Here is a 14,162-nt window from a genome sequence, read left to right on the forward strand (position 1 = left end):
GAAGCAGCGTGTGCACAGCAAGTCACGATTCTCATAGACTTTGCTGGTATGCTTTGCCCTTGCTTTCATTGATTAAAATAAGCAAGGAAAAATGCATAAAAAAAACCGCAAAATAAACACCACGTGAGCACATAGCCTTACTGTTTACCTACAGATAAACTCCACAAATGGATGTGTTGAGTAACTTTGTTAATTCGTACAGCATGGTCTGTGAGGCTCTCCGTAGCTCAGTATCCCGGGTCATCATGGTGACGATCCAGGATTACCATGGTAGCAATTGGATCAATGTGATTACAGGAACCTGATCGCCAGGGAGGGGCAAGCGATTCCTCACCCTGCCTTCTAAATGCTGCGATCACACTGATCAGTGGGTTAAACTGCTGGAAGCGGCGCAGGCACCACTCCGGGCAGTGCGAGAGGGGTCCCGGCAGTGACATCAGCCAGAGACCTGGCGGCAATCTCGGGGGTATAGCATCTGAACCCCCATGATCGCCATGACTAAAAAATACACACAAAAAACAGGAAAAACACAAATGAAAAAACATACAAATGCAATAAAAATGGAAGTTTTTTCAGCTACCTTTTTTCTGCCAAAACATGCTTTTTTGTGTGCAAAAAAGAAGCACAGAAAAAAACAACGTGAGCACATCGCGTACATTGTGATCTTTTGATTTTACCGATAAGGTGCTAATTTACTCATCACTAGCCCATGTAAATATGATAGCAATGAATTTGCAAACAATTGTTAGCTGGCTGATAACATTTGTAATATGGGAGTAAAAGTCAACATTGGTCGGCATCACGGAAACGGGATGATCTGCCAACTGTATAAGGACTGGACAAACGTAAACCAGGCCTTTAGGCGAGTGCTGTAAATGTGCCTTTAGTTATACGTAGTTAGTTATTCTTTATCTGTAGGGACCCCCTGTAATCTCGAGTACGGAGCTCCGGATCCTGGGAACCAGGCTGCAGAACCCCTTCCTGAATGGAGCCGAGGTGCACATGCTTCAATTAATTCATTTTCTATGGCTAGGCTGAAAATAGCTAATAGGGGTTAACTTACTATATTGGGAATAACCCTTTGATTAGATAAATAAATTGAACACAAATAAACTGTTAAATGGGTTTTTAACTTTTAAAACTTTTTAATGCATTGTCCTACATACGATTTTCTCGCCATCTTTCAGATATTTAACAGAAGGATCCTACTGTACAACAAAAGTGTTTAATAATACTCAGCATATGTTTTCAGAGCTTTTCCATAGGCAGTGTTAAAAGATGAAATGTTGAAAGGCAAAAATAGTTCAGGATCTGCCGAATTATGTACTATTTAAAGCAATGATTTGCAGCTTCACCTAGAACATACATTTTCCTATTTCTATTTATGTGATCTTATCTTTTTTTTTATAAGTAAAGAAAAGCTTCTCGTAGTACTCAAATATTGTAAATGATTTTGTAAAGCACTAGCATGCATACATATTCAGAAAAGGAAAAGTCTTTAAAAGGGAAAGTCAATTTTCTTGCACATTTTGTGTACCGCTACCAAGTAAATCCAGGCTGTGCTCACTTCTGTGTTTCTGGCTTTGTTCTGTGCCTAAATCACAGATCTGGACAAAATTAATGGTCAAAATGGGACTGGATAATACCTACTGCAGGATGGATATTATAATAGAAATTCATCGGACTACTTTATAGCAAATTAAGTGATTGGGCGCTGTTAGGGTCTATCGTTGTCATGAGTGTGTCCCGCTCTGGGGGGACCTCTGGCGAGTGTGGGACCAGAAGGTCACAACACCTTATTTTTCGCAAGTCAACAACTTTGTATTTGGCTGTTTCTACTTCCTTTTAGGCCTCTTTCACATGTCCTTGTCTCCGGTACGTGTTTGGTCCAATCCCTCATGTGCCGGAGACATGGGCACATGTAGACCCATTAAAATCAATGGGTCTGCGCTCACGTGCGTGTTTTGCCATGTGCCCATGTGCTCCACATGTAGACATGTCCGTTTTTCTCCGGCATCACGGGTGTCACACGGACCACACACGGACGGATGTGATCCGTGTGACACGCACTACATGTGTCTGTGAATTAAAAGGAATTTCTATACTCACCTTCTTCAGCAATATCAAAATGAGGGAGCCAGCACGATTTCTAAACTGTACTTATTAATAAATGGAGATTTTTGGCAAAACATTGCAATATTTTGAGCTACCCCGCCACTCACCTTCTTCAGCGCTGCTGTCTCTGCCGCTGCTGCCACTTGCTTCCGACCCCCGCTCATTATGCTCATGAATATTCACTCCACTGCTGGCCACAAGCAGCAGCGGGGAGTAGGCAGGGCCGAAGACCGTAGATCAGCACCATGGACAGCAACGCCAGGGACAGGTGAGCAGAAAGTTCCCATTCTCCGTGTGTTATCACGGATAGCACACGGAGAACACATACATGCCATAAACACGGCACATGAAGTGCAATACGCACCTTTGATATATCCATGAAAAAATGTGCGTGATTTTCACGGACGTGAGAAAGAGGCCTTAGTGATGTAGGGATGTAGCTCTTTCTTATCTGGCTATCTTTGGTAGCCTTAATCTCAGGTGCAGCTCTTTTGTGACCACTCCCCTTCACTATAAAATGTCACATGTCTTACCATATGATGCCAGATATAGATTCTCATTCTATGCTGACCACTTTGGAAGGAGCCTGTCTCTAGAGGAAGCTGAGCAGTTGTGATTATTGCAGCTGTGGTGTTTGGCTACATTGGAGGAAGTTGAAGTGTTTTCCTTTTTGTGTCTATTTTCCCTCTGTCTGTCTCCCTTACCCCTTACCTTGTGTGGGATTATTGCAGTATTGAGCCTAGTCTTCTTTCTAGCCTTCTCACTAGCCAGGGTGAGTTCAGGGCAAGTGAGGGCCTAGGCACGTGGCGGTGAAGGGGAGAAAGACCCATATAGGTACTTTAGGAAGCATAGGGTACAGACTGATGTGAGTTGCAGACTCCCTTTTCCCTTCTCCCTATCTCCCTATCACCAGGGCCTTCTTTCTATATCATTCCCGTTGTTACCCTTGTGCTGTGCTGCACGCTGTGCGCTCTGGTGTTAAAATCATGAAATGCATCTGGCATTGGGATCATTTTTGTTTTTCTGTTCCTTTCATAAAACAGATCAGTAAAGAAGGAATAAGGATAACAGAAGGTCAAAAAGTGATTATCTACAGTAAAATAGAAGGTAAATTCACATGTTCAAGATTTTGTTTAAAATGCATTTGAAGAGTATTCAAAAAGTATTTGAAGCTTTTTATGTGAGTTTTGAAGCAAAATCCATGTTGAAAAACTCTGTGTGAACACACCTCTAGGTCAATCAAACTGGACAATATTTCAAGTACTAAATCCAGAGAGATTGCCAGTGAATCTGCTTACGTATTAAGCCACAATGAGATGTTTGAATTTCAGTGGATTTTCACTATGTATTGAGTACCGAAAACCTGTCTATAGGGTTTTCATATACACATACACAAATAGCAAAATGACATGCATGCATAAAGTAGGGCATGTTGCATTTTTTTAGCATGCATATTCTTTTGTAGAAATTCAGCTGATAATGATTTCTTATTCCTTCATTTTCAAGAATTTGACTGAAAATTTTAGAGCAAAATGCCCAGGTAATAAATAACCATTTTGTAACACACCTATGGCAAAATGTTCTACAGTGTGGAAAAGGATGCTGAGGTAGGAGAATGTGACCAGATCTGTCCATCAGACTGCTCTGAAGGACAATTTTTCCCATGTGATGTATTCTCCGGTTGGATGAGGCTGATGGACAGATCTGGTCACATTTTGGGGAAGGAGAGCTGTGTAGTCTATGAAACATACTGTAATAAAAAGTGCAGGTGGAGAGCCTGCAATACTTATGTCTTACCATCTGATGCTGGTTATAGAGTCTCATTCTATGACAACCACTTTGGAAGGAGCCTGCCTATGGAAGAAGCTGAGGAGTTGTGATTATTGCAGCTGTGGTATTTGGCTGTAGTGGAGGAGCTTGGAATGTTTTCCTTTTTGTGTCTATTTATCCTCTGTCTGTCTCCCTTACCTTGTGTGGTAATATTTCAGTGGTGAGACTAGTGTTATTGCTACCCTTCTCACTAGCCAGGGTGAGCTCAGGGCAAGCAAGAGCCTAGGCACGTTGTGCCATAAAATCATATCCCAAACACATCTATGAAAATAAAGATAACATGGTCAGCTCCTTTAAATTCTTTTGACTTCTAGTCTAAGTTTAGAAAACAAGCATCCATCATGCCTGATAAAAGTTTTAATTTTTTTCCATCTGTTAAAATCATAGAACTTTTTAGACAATTAGGATAGACATCCACCATATACATGTTAAGAACCGGTATGACCATTAGTGAATACAGGGCACAGCGGCCTGAAACGCGTAAATGCTGGATGTCTATTCTAATTGTCTAAGAAGGTCTATATTTTTATAAGATGAAATAAAATTGAAAGTTTTATCAGGGATGCTGGCTGCTTTTTCTCTCAAGTGCTTTCCTGTTCAAAAGTTTTCTCTACAGACCAATTTATTCAGGGGTGAGCTGCAATTCGTCTTTTCTGGTCTAATTTTATGTACACAAAAAAGATGATAGCTATTCAGTTAAACTAGCATCTTTTTACAATACAGTGTTCTGCAGGTTTCTTTCTTCTTCCTTAAGTTCTTCCTCCACCTAACTGAACCTTAAAAAATACCTAGTATTACCGTATATACTGGCGTATAAGACGACTTTTTACCCCCTTAAAATAATGGCTACAGTGGGGGGTCGTCTTATATGCCGGATATACACCTGGGTGCTGTAGTACGCCGCTCCACTCCGTTCCACGCTTGGATTCTGCCTCCATAGCGACGAGGGAGGAACTTCCTGTCACCGCTGCTGAATGGCAGAGCGCTGGCCAATCAGAGGCAAGCAGCTCTGCCTTGACGTCAGCGCTCTAGCAGGGAAGTTCCTGCCTCGTCGTTATGGAAACGCGATACACAGCCCGGCCCCGTACTGGTATATCATACAGCATATACAGCGGATATATAGCGTATATATAGCAGGGGGCCGCACTGTGTGAGGAGGTGTTTTTTTTTTCACTGTCCAGTATAACCAATAGGATTAGTGCAGTAACGCCAGATTCCCCTCGCATCCATGCAGGGACATTAATGAAGAGCTTACATGCTGGCCCCTGCACTAATCCTATTGGTTATACTGGACAGTAAAAAAAACACCTCCTCACACAGTGCGGCCCCCTGCTCTTAGCATACTGAAGCATACTGAACGGGGGTAGTCTTATACAGTGAGTATATCCCAAATTCTATATTTTTAGGGCAGAAGTTGGGGGTCGTCTTATACGCCCAGTCGTCTTATACGCCGGCATATACGGTACCTTTTTTATTACAAAAACAATAAATAAGTGATTTTAAAAAATAATAAAACTGTTTGTAGCCTGTAAAGGTACCCAACACGCCTGCAGAAGTTGGGTTTGAACCCCCGTTTTGTGGGATCCCAATATCCAAAGCTGAGTTCCCACAACCCTCCGTAGAAGCCTTTATTTTAGCTAGCAAGTAATTTTTTTTGTAATAAAACGACAGTCATAGGTGATAGGTACACTTTAAGCAATTCTAAACTACTATGTGTAACGCTGTACAAAGGCTAGTAAGACGTAGTACAGCGTATTCCCCATTAGGTGGCAGCAGAGTAGTGAAGGAGAGACAAAGAAACACTGTAAAGGCAGCTGAAGTACAGCAGAGTAACTTCAGCAGGCAGTTAACAAGCAAGCCACCAGGGGGCAATAGAGTAGTCAAATAGTCAGGGTCTAGCCAGGAAAGTCGAGTCACTGCAAAGGGAGGATCAATAACAAGTCAGAAAACAGAACCTAGTCGGAAGCCGGGATATCAGGTATGCAGAGGGAAACACAAACAACAGACAGGAGCAGGAAGTCAGGGACCAGGACAGGCAGATAAATGGGGGAGGGTACAGGTCAGGATTCAGTAGCAGGGAGTGAGAACAGATCAGGAACACTCACCAGAACCAGTATACAAGCTGCAAAGCAGAAATATCACTGGCACTGAGCCATAGATAGAGAGACAAAGCCGGCCTGGATCATGAGACTATGATTTTTAACCAAGGTGCTTTGTACTATATGTATAAGATATTATATAAACAAAATTGCTTGAAAAACTGAAACTATTCTATAGAAGGGAACACAAATATTGTTAGATTTTTTTTTTCCCTAGGAACGCCCTCATGTCCTTTCTAAAAATCCCTGTCTTCCTAACACCATGTAATCCTTAGCTCTTCCATCTTTCACCATCTGTTGTTGTTTATATAGAATATTATATGTGAAAATCCAAAAAGGGCAAAAAAAAATAAATTAATCATTCACAAAATCCAGTAGACTGATCTACACAATTAAAACGTAGACCCAGGCTAATGATTACATATCAGAGCTATGTCATTAAATACGACCCTATCTACTGTGTATGTGCACCAGGGTGCATGTACCATTGGTGAAATTTGGGCAGTCGCACAGGGGCCCAAAAGGTAAGGGGATCCATCTTCATTTCCAATGCAGGTAGAATTGTGCATGATTATGAGATATTCGACTACAAAGGGCCCATACACTCAGGAGCAAAAGGAAAACAATGTTTTGAACTATTGACTTTCAGGCTCCATATCTCACCATCCACTACAGCTACCTTAATTTTATAGACAATCGTCTTGGTTATCTCATACATATTTTGACTTGCAACTATTTAGCATATAATTAATTATGCAGATTCTTGTCATGTTACTGCATTGTTACTGCTTTGCTTCCAAAAAAAAATCTAAATTTTTATTTTAATTATTTTATTATTTTGTAAATTCACTTTTGGCTTTCAACGCTGCCTGAATCCTTCTGACATGCCCTCGATCAGATTCAAGCATGTCTCGGGCAAAATCTGATCTCAGGTTTCTTTTACACGTTCCCAATATTGGTGCATACTGGTCGGCTCAGTGGTGTATGTATACAGCTTTTATTTCAACTCTACAAACAAGTGTTTGATTGAGTTGAGGTCTGAGGACTGTGGGGGCCAAACCAGCAGCTCTACTTCATTGTCCTTGAACCATTTCTTCACCAATCTTGATGAAGAACACTATTTCGTCCTTTTCATACCCATAGTATTTGAGTGTACGAAGTAACTGGTCTTTAAGGATAGTCACATATAGCTTAGCATTAAGACCACCATTGATCCTGGCCAATATTAAAACTCTTTTGGCTGAAAAACAACCCCATATCTTCAGGCTTTTTCAGCCGAACTTGACAGTCCCATTAATTTCTCTATCTGTTGCCCCTTTTTCCCTTCGTTCTTCCAGACCCATTTGCACCCATCAGAGCCTACTCTACTGACTTTCGTCTCAAGAAAAAAAATATATATACTGAAACTATAACTTTAAATGCAAATGTATTGAGCAAGGCTGCCGCCCGCTAGTCGGATTCTGGCCAGGGATATGCTTAACGCATACTCGCGGCCACATGACTGCCGTTCCTGGCTCTGAAACTGGCAAGTCCTCACAAAGCACGGAGGATTCACTTATGGATTAAGACTGGACAACCCCTTTAAGTTTTAATTATGGGGCCTGGGCTTATGTTGGGTTCTTGGCTTTGGATAAACCCTGTTATCCATGGATTAGCTGATCTCAAAGTGTCCCAATGCAAAGGTTTCCAGCAGTCAGCTGTAGTCTGTGAGGGAACTTGAAACAAAGGTTAAAAAAGGTATTCTCGTTTCATACAATTATGGCAAAATCATGGTATACCCATAGTACATGCAGATAACACCAAACTTGAGTACGGGGCCAAAGTAATGTGCTGCCTTCAGTGAAGAGGTGGTCAGAATTCCCCTATAAACAAATGGGAATTCCAACCACCTCTCCACTGTCAGTGTCAAGTTCCCATTCCCAATTGATGGGATCCATATCTTCTATATTTAGGGCAAAAAATGTCTCGTCAAAGTACTAAGAAATAAGACATAATAGAAGACTCTTGAATTTGCTCACATTTTTACAATCTTGATTCCACTTTTTTTTTAATCAGGGATATTGGTAAAAAGGGCAAGAGGTATGAACACAAGAACCAACAATGAACACAAGAACCAACAATGAACACAAGAATCAACAATGAACACAAGAACCAACAATGAACACAAGAACCAACAATAATCACGGGAACCTACAATAAACACGGGAACCTACAATAAACACAAGAATCAACAATGTACACAAGAACTAACAATGAACACGGGAACCAACAATGTACACAAGAACCAACAATGAACACAAGAACCGACAATGAACACAAGAACTAACAATGAACACGGGAACCAACAATGTGCACAAGAACTAACAATAAACACGGGAACCAACAATGTACACAAGAACCAACAATGTACACAAGAACCAACAATGAACACGGGAACCAACAATGTACACAAGAACCAACAATGTACACAAAAACCAACAATGAACATGGGAACCAACAATGTACACAAGAACTAACAATGAACACGGGAACCAACAATGTACACAAGAACCAACAATGTACACAAGAACCAACAATGAACACGGGAACCAACAATGAACACGGGAACCAACAATGAACACGGGAATTAACAATGAACACGGGAACCAACAATGAACACGGGAACCAACAATGTACACAAGAACCAACAATGAACACGAGAACCAACAATGCACACGGGAACCAACAATGAACACGGGAACCAACAATGAACACGGGAACCAACAATGCACACGGGAACCAGAACCAACAATGAACATAAGAACCAACAATGAACACAAGAACCAACAATGAACACAACAACCAACAAATATGAGCATGTGATTCTGTATTTAAATATTGGTGACAGGAGATGAGGCAATAAGTGTTATCTTCTAAATAAGTACACAGCAAATCCAAATGCATTGTAAAATAAAGACATAAAATGCTCAATGTCTGTCCCAAAGATTCCGCTAAGCAATGTGGAGTTAGCATCAGCTGCTGTCTACCTAGTGTTAGAGTATGAATATATTGGGATTTATCATTCACACTTCAGCTTTACTGAATGTGTCACTGTTCTCTGCCAGTGGTGGGAAATATAAGATTTTAATTGTATCTGCTACTGCTGAGGAGTTATGGTTGATCCCACAGACTAGCGCTGTCTTTTAGCCTGCTACAAGTATGGAAGAGACGACGTGTATATATGTTGATGGCTGTGTTTCCTAATCCTTTTTATACCCTGCTATATCTGTATCTATATATTCTTAATAGCTATAGGATTAGAGCAGAGAAGTTTTATCAGACAAACCACATTAAAAAAAAGTATATGATTTTAAGGCACATCCTGAAGTTCAGGGTGAGTTATTTAAGGCAATCACATGATTCAACGTGATACACAGAGCCGGCTTTGAAAGGATGAATGTATAGGACAGGGAATATGACAGAGACCACAGCTATCATCATTCTTGCTTTTAGCATATTTGATTAATGTAATACCAGTGAGAAAGTAATTTATGTTTGCCTATCAAATGTGTATGACTTATGTAATAGCAATTAGTAGTATGATAATATCACACACTATACACACACACACACACATATATACACACATTATATATACTGTGTATATATATGTACACACACATATATACACACGCACATTATATATACTGTATATGTATATATACACACATGTGTATAGATAGATATATATATATATATGTGTGTGTGTATTTATGTATGTGAATACTATATATATTGTATATATAACCACGCATACATACACACACACATATATGTATATCATATACAAGTGTGTGTGTATTTATGTATGTGTATACTATATATATATATATGTATATATATATATATATACACCGACGCATACACACACATATAGATATATATAACCTGTAAGTGTGTGTATATTTATGTATGTGTATACTATATATATATATATATATATATATATATACCGACGCATATACACACACACACACACACACACACATATAGATATATATAACCTGTAAGTGTGTGTGTATTTATGTATGCGTATACTATATATTTCTATGTATAAATACCCACACACACATATGCACGCAAATATATATAGCATGTATGTGGGTGTACTTATGATTTATATACACACACACACACACACATAGCTACACACCACTATATATATATATATCTATATATCTATATATCTATACATATATATATCTATCTATATATATATATATATATATGTATATATAGATATATATATATATATATATATATGTATATATATAAATGTGTGTATTTATGTATGTGTATATATCAACAGATAAGCACTCATATAAACAAAACCACATACACTTCTATATAGATGTTCCGGGTCATATAGACGGACACACACTTTGGATTTCTCGCTATACATTAGTGTATTTGCCTCTAATCCGTCTCCCTCTCCTCTTGCTGTCTTCCTCATTCCCTCCCTTTTCCTCCTCCCCTCCCTGCTCTATCTCTCCTGCTTTCTCTCTCCTCCTGTCTCTCTCCCCTCCTGAACCTGGTTACATAACAGACCAGCTTTTCCAAATCCTGCATTTCAGTCACCCAAATCCCTCTGGCTTAAATTCTCCCCCTGCAGAAAGAGAATCCGCCAGGAATCTCAGCAGAATGCCGCTTGCTGAATTCCCTCTCAAACATTGCCCATATTAAATCTCTTCTTTCGTGCAGTACATGGCCCCTCATTCTGCATCAGCCATCTTTAAAAATGTAGTTAATAAAGCGATATGGCTAGTACAGGTGGCACTTCGGGCCGGGCACCACGCAGGCCTTGCCACATTGCTGCCACTGCTTTGTGCTTCAGTTGAAAGTGTATTTTAAGATTTCTTGGAAATGGAGTTTGGAAAACAGTTATAAACCAGATGTGCTGTCTGCAAGAAAGTTCCTAAAATCAGTAATATCTGAGAGCGGAGGGAACACAGTTCCCTATTCTGACATTATATGAATTCTTTCCTTTGTACACGTGCTAATGTTTACTCTGCCTGACAGATGGAGTCCATCATTCCTTATGCTTAATTATTGAGCTGCAATAAGATATTGTGTCTAATTCCAAGATGTGAATGGAGGGAGAATGATACACAAGGATATTTCCGTTTTTTTTTACGTAGTAGAAACAATTTAGCAAGCTTGACACGGCATGGAAATGTAGGACTATGTACTTATCCTTCATCCACGGGCGAAGGGTGAGTAAACAAACATTGTGCAGATGTGGTTGGAAGGATCGGTAAGACCATTCATTACACACTTAAGCCTGCTTTACAAGAGACGACCGATTGTGCAATAGCACAATCGATCGTACCCGCCCGCGTCGTTTTTGCGTCACGAGCAAATCGCTGCCTGTGGCGCACAAACTCGTTTAACCCCGGTCACACGTACTTACCTTCCGTACGACCTCGCTGTGGGCGATGAACGTCCACTTCCTGGAGTGGGAGGGACGTTCGGCGTCACAGCAACATCACACGGTAGCTGGCCAATAAAAGCGGAGGGGCGGAGATGAGCGGGATGTAAACATCCCGCCCACCTCCTTTCTTCCACATAGCCGTCAGGAGCCGCAGGAGGCAGGTAAGCTGCTGTTCATCGTTCCCGTGGTGTCACACGGAGCAACATGTGATGCCACGGAAACGATGAACAACCGCCATTTTAAACAATTTTATGAAACCTAGCGACGAGTACACGACTCACGATTTGTGAGCGATACTGCGTCGCTAGGAGGTGTTACACGAGACGACATCGTGTACGATGCCGGATGTGCGTCACGAAAACCGTGACCCCGACGATGCATCGCACGATCAGTCGTCTCGTGTAAAGCCCACATTAGAGGACATCATGTGCTCAGCTACTTAATACATATTTATGAATTCCCTCAAAACCCCAAGAAGCCCTCTGGAAAGTTTCAGTATCAAAAACCCAAGATATGTTCAAATGTGGCAGGTTTGTTGCTGAAATTTCTGATACCCAAAATGTTTCCCATAAATATGAATGAAGCACTGGTGGACACGGAGAGAAAAAGGCCCCTGCGCAAGAAAAATATTGGGGACTATGCAGCCCAATAACTCACAAAATGCACAATTCCACCTGGTTTGGGGGTAGAAATGGCCTCCCTATCCTCTTGGGACCCTGTGGGCCACACAGGCTGCACCAATGGTATGTGCGCCCCGAAATGAGGTGTATGAGGCACAGATGCGATATGAGAACATACTCCTATAGCCCACTCTCAACCTAACACAATGTCTGCCTCTGGATCACTGCAATGATATTTTCATTTGCAATCCCCCAAAGATATTCTTTCGTGACAGCCTGGTCAACTTTAAAATAAGGCAACTACTGTCACTACTCAATATAGGGACATTTTTAAAGGCACATGACGTCTAAAAATCTACACACCAATCTTGGCTGATTTATCAAGACGGCCATTAAGGCTAGAATTTAATAAAAGAGACTGGCTGATTGGTCCAGAGAGAGGTACTGATCATTATACATTTAGGCCCTTCAACAGGAACTGGAGGGAAAGGGAAATTTAGACAGTAAAGTACCACCTATAGGCAGTAATTAAAGGGGTATTCTGATCTCAGCCCTAAAAGGGAATCTGTCAGCAAATTTTTGCTTTGTAAGCTTTAAGGCCCAGTCACGCTAGCAACATCGCTAGCAACATCGCTGCTAACGAACAACTTTTGTGACGTAGCAGCGATGTTGCTAGTGATGTTGCTGTGTGTGACATCCAGCAACAACCCGACCCCTGCTGTGAGGTCGTTGGTTGTTGCTGAATGTCCTGGGCCATTTTTTAGTTGTTGCTCTCCTGCTGTGAAGCGCACATCGCTGTGTGTGACAGCGAGACAGCAACAACTAAATGTGCAGGCAGCAGGAGCCGGCTTCTGCGGACTCTGGTAACCACAGTAAACATTGGGTAACCAACAAGCCCTTACCTTGGTTACCCGATATTTACCTTCGTTACCAGCCTCCGCAGCTCTCACACTGCCAGTGCCAGCTCCTGCTCTGTGCACATGTAGCAGCAGTACACATCGGGTAATTAACCCCATGTGTACTGTAGCTAGGAGAGCAGGCAGCCAGCGCTAAGCAGTGTGCGCTGCTCCCTGCTCTGTGCACATGTAGCTGCAGTACACATTGGGTAATTAACCCCATGTGTACTGTAGCTAGGAGAGCAGGGAGCCAGCGCTAAGCAGTGTGCGCGGCTCCCTGCTCTCTGCACATGTAGCTGCAGTACACATTGGGTAATTAACCCCATGTGTACTGTAGCTAGGAGAGCAGGGAGCCAGCGCTAAGCAGTGTGCGCTGGTAACCAAGGTAAATATCGGGTTGGTTACCCGATATTTACCTTAGTTACCAAGCGCAGCATCGCTTCCACGCGGCGCTGCTGGCTGGGGGCTGGTCACTGGTTGCTGGTGAGCTCACCAGCAACTCGTGTAGCCACGCTCCAGCGATCCCTGCCAGGTCAGGTTGCTGGTGGGATCGCTGGAGCGTCGCAGTGTGACATCTCACCAGCAACCTCCTAGCAACTTACCAGCGATCCCTATCAGGTTGGATCGTTGTTGGGATCGCTGGGAAGTTGTTTAGTGTGACTGGGCCTTTAGACATCATGCTGCAAGGGTTAAAGCATTGAATTCATGGATGACTGGCTTGTCAAGGTCCGATCTGTTGTTTGTTTGCTATGTTTGTTTAAGCAGCAGGGCTTCTCACTGCACGACTACAATGTCACACACATGGCAGTCTGGGACGTCTCCTCTTCTGATTGACATCTTACTGTCAATGTACAATCTCTATTGAGAGCCTGGTGTGGGTGGGACAGCTCTCTCAGCTCTGCTACATGGCTAAATCTAAAAACTCTGATTGTGTCAGAATGTCTGCACCCAGTAATCTAAAGGCCCCTTTACACACAGCGATGTCGCTGCCGATCGCACCCGCCCTCGTCGGTTGTGCGTCACAGGCAAATCGCTGCCCGTGGTGCACAACATCGTTAGTCCCCGTCACACATACTTACCTGCATAGCGAACTGCCTCTTTTCTAAGGGGGCGGTGCGTGCGGCGTCACAGC

At 42.0% G+C, this 14,162-nt stretch overlaps 1 protein-coding gene and 1 long non-coding RNA gene across 2 annotated transcripts in view; one reads left to right on the forward strand and one right to left on the reverse strand.

Annotated features, from left to right (window-relative positions):
* LOC142301658 (uncharacterized) overlaps positions 1-8,977 on the forward strand; it is a 35,928-nt gene extending 26,951 nt beyond the window's left edge. The window contains exons 2-3 of the long non-coding RNA XR_012752862.1: positions 3,159-3,222; positions 8,100-8,977. This is a non-coding gene — a long non-coding RNA (uncharacterized LOC142301658). The remainder of the gene's footprint in view (positions 1-3,158; positions 3,223-8,099) is intronic.
* RORA (RAR related orphan receptor A) overlaps positions 1-14,162 on the reverse strand; it is a 492,964-nt gene that overhangs the window by 457,171 nt on the left and 21,631 nt on the right. The window lies entirely within an intron of this gene.

The sequence above is a fragment of the Anomaloglossus baeobatrachus genome, chromosome 4 (genome assembly GCF_048569485.1).
Source record: "Anomaloglossus baeobatrachus isolate aAnoBae1 chromosome 4, aAnoBae1.hap1, whole genome shotgun sequence".
Taxonomy (NCBI): domain Eukaryota; kingdom Metazoa; phylum Chordata; class Amphibia; order Anura; family Aromobatidae; genus Anomaloglossus; species Anomaloglossus baeobatrachus.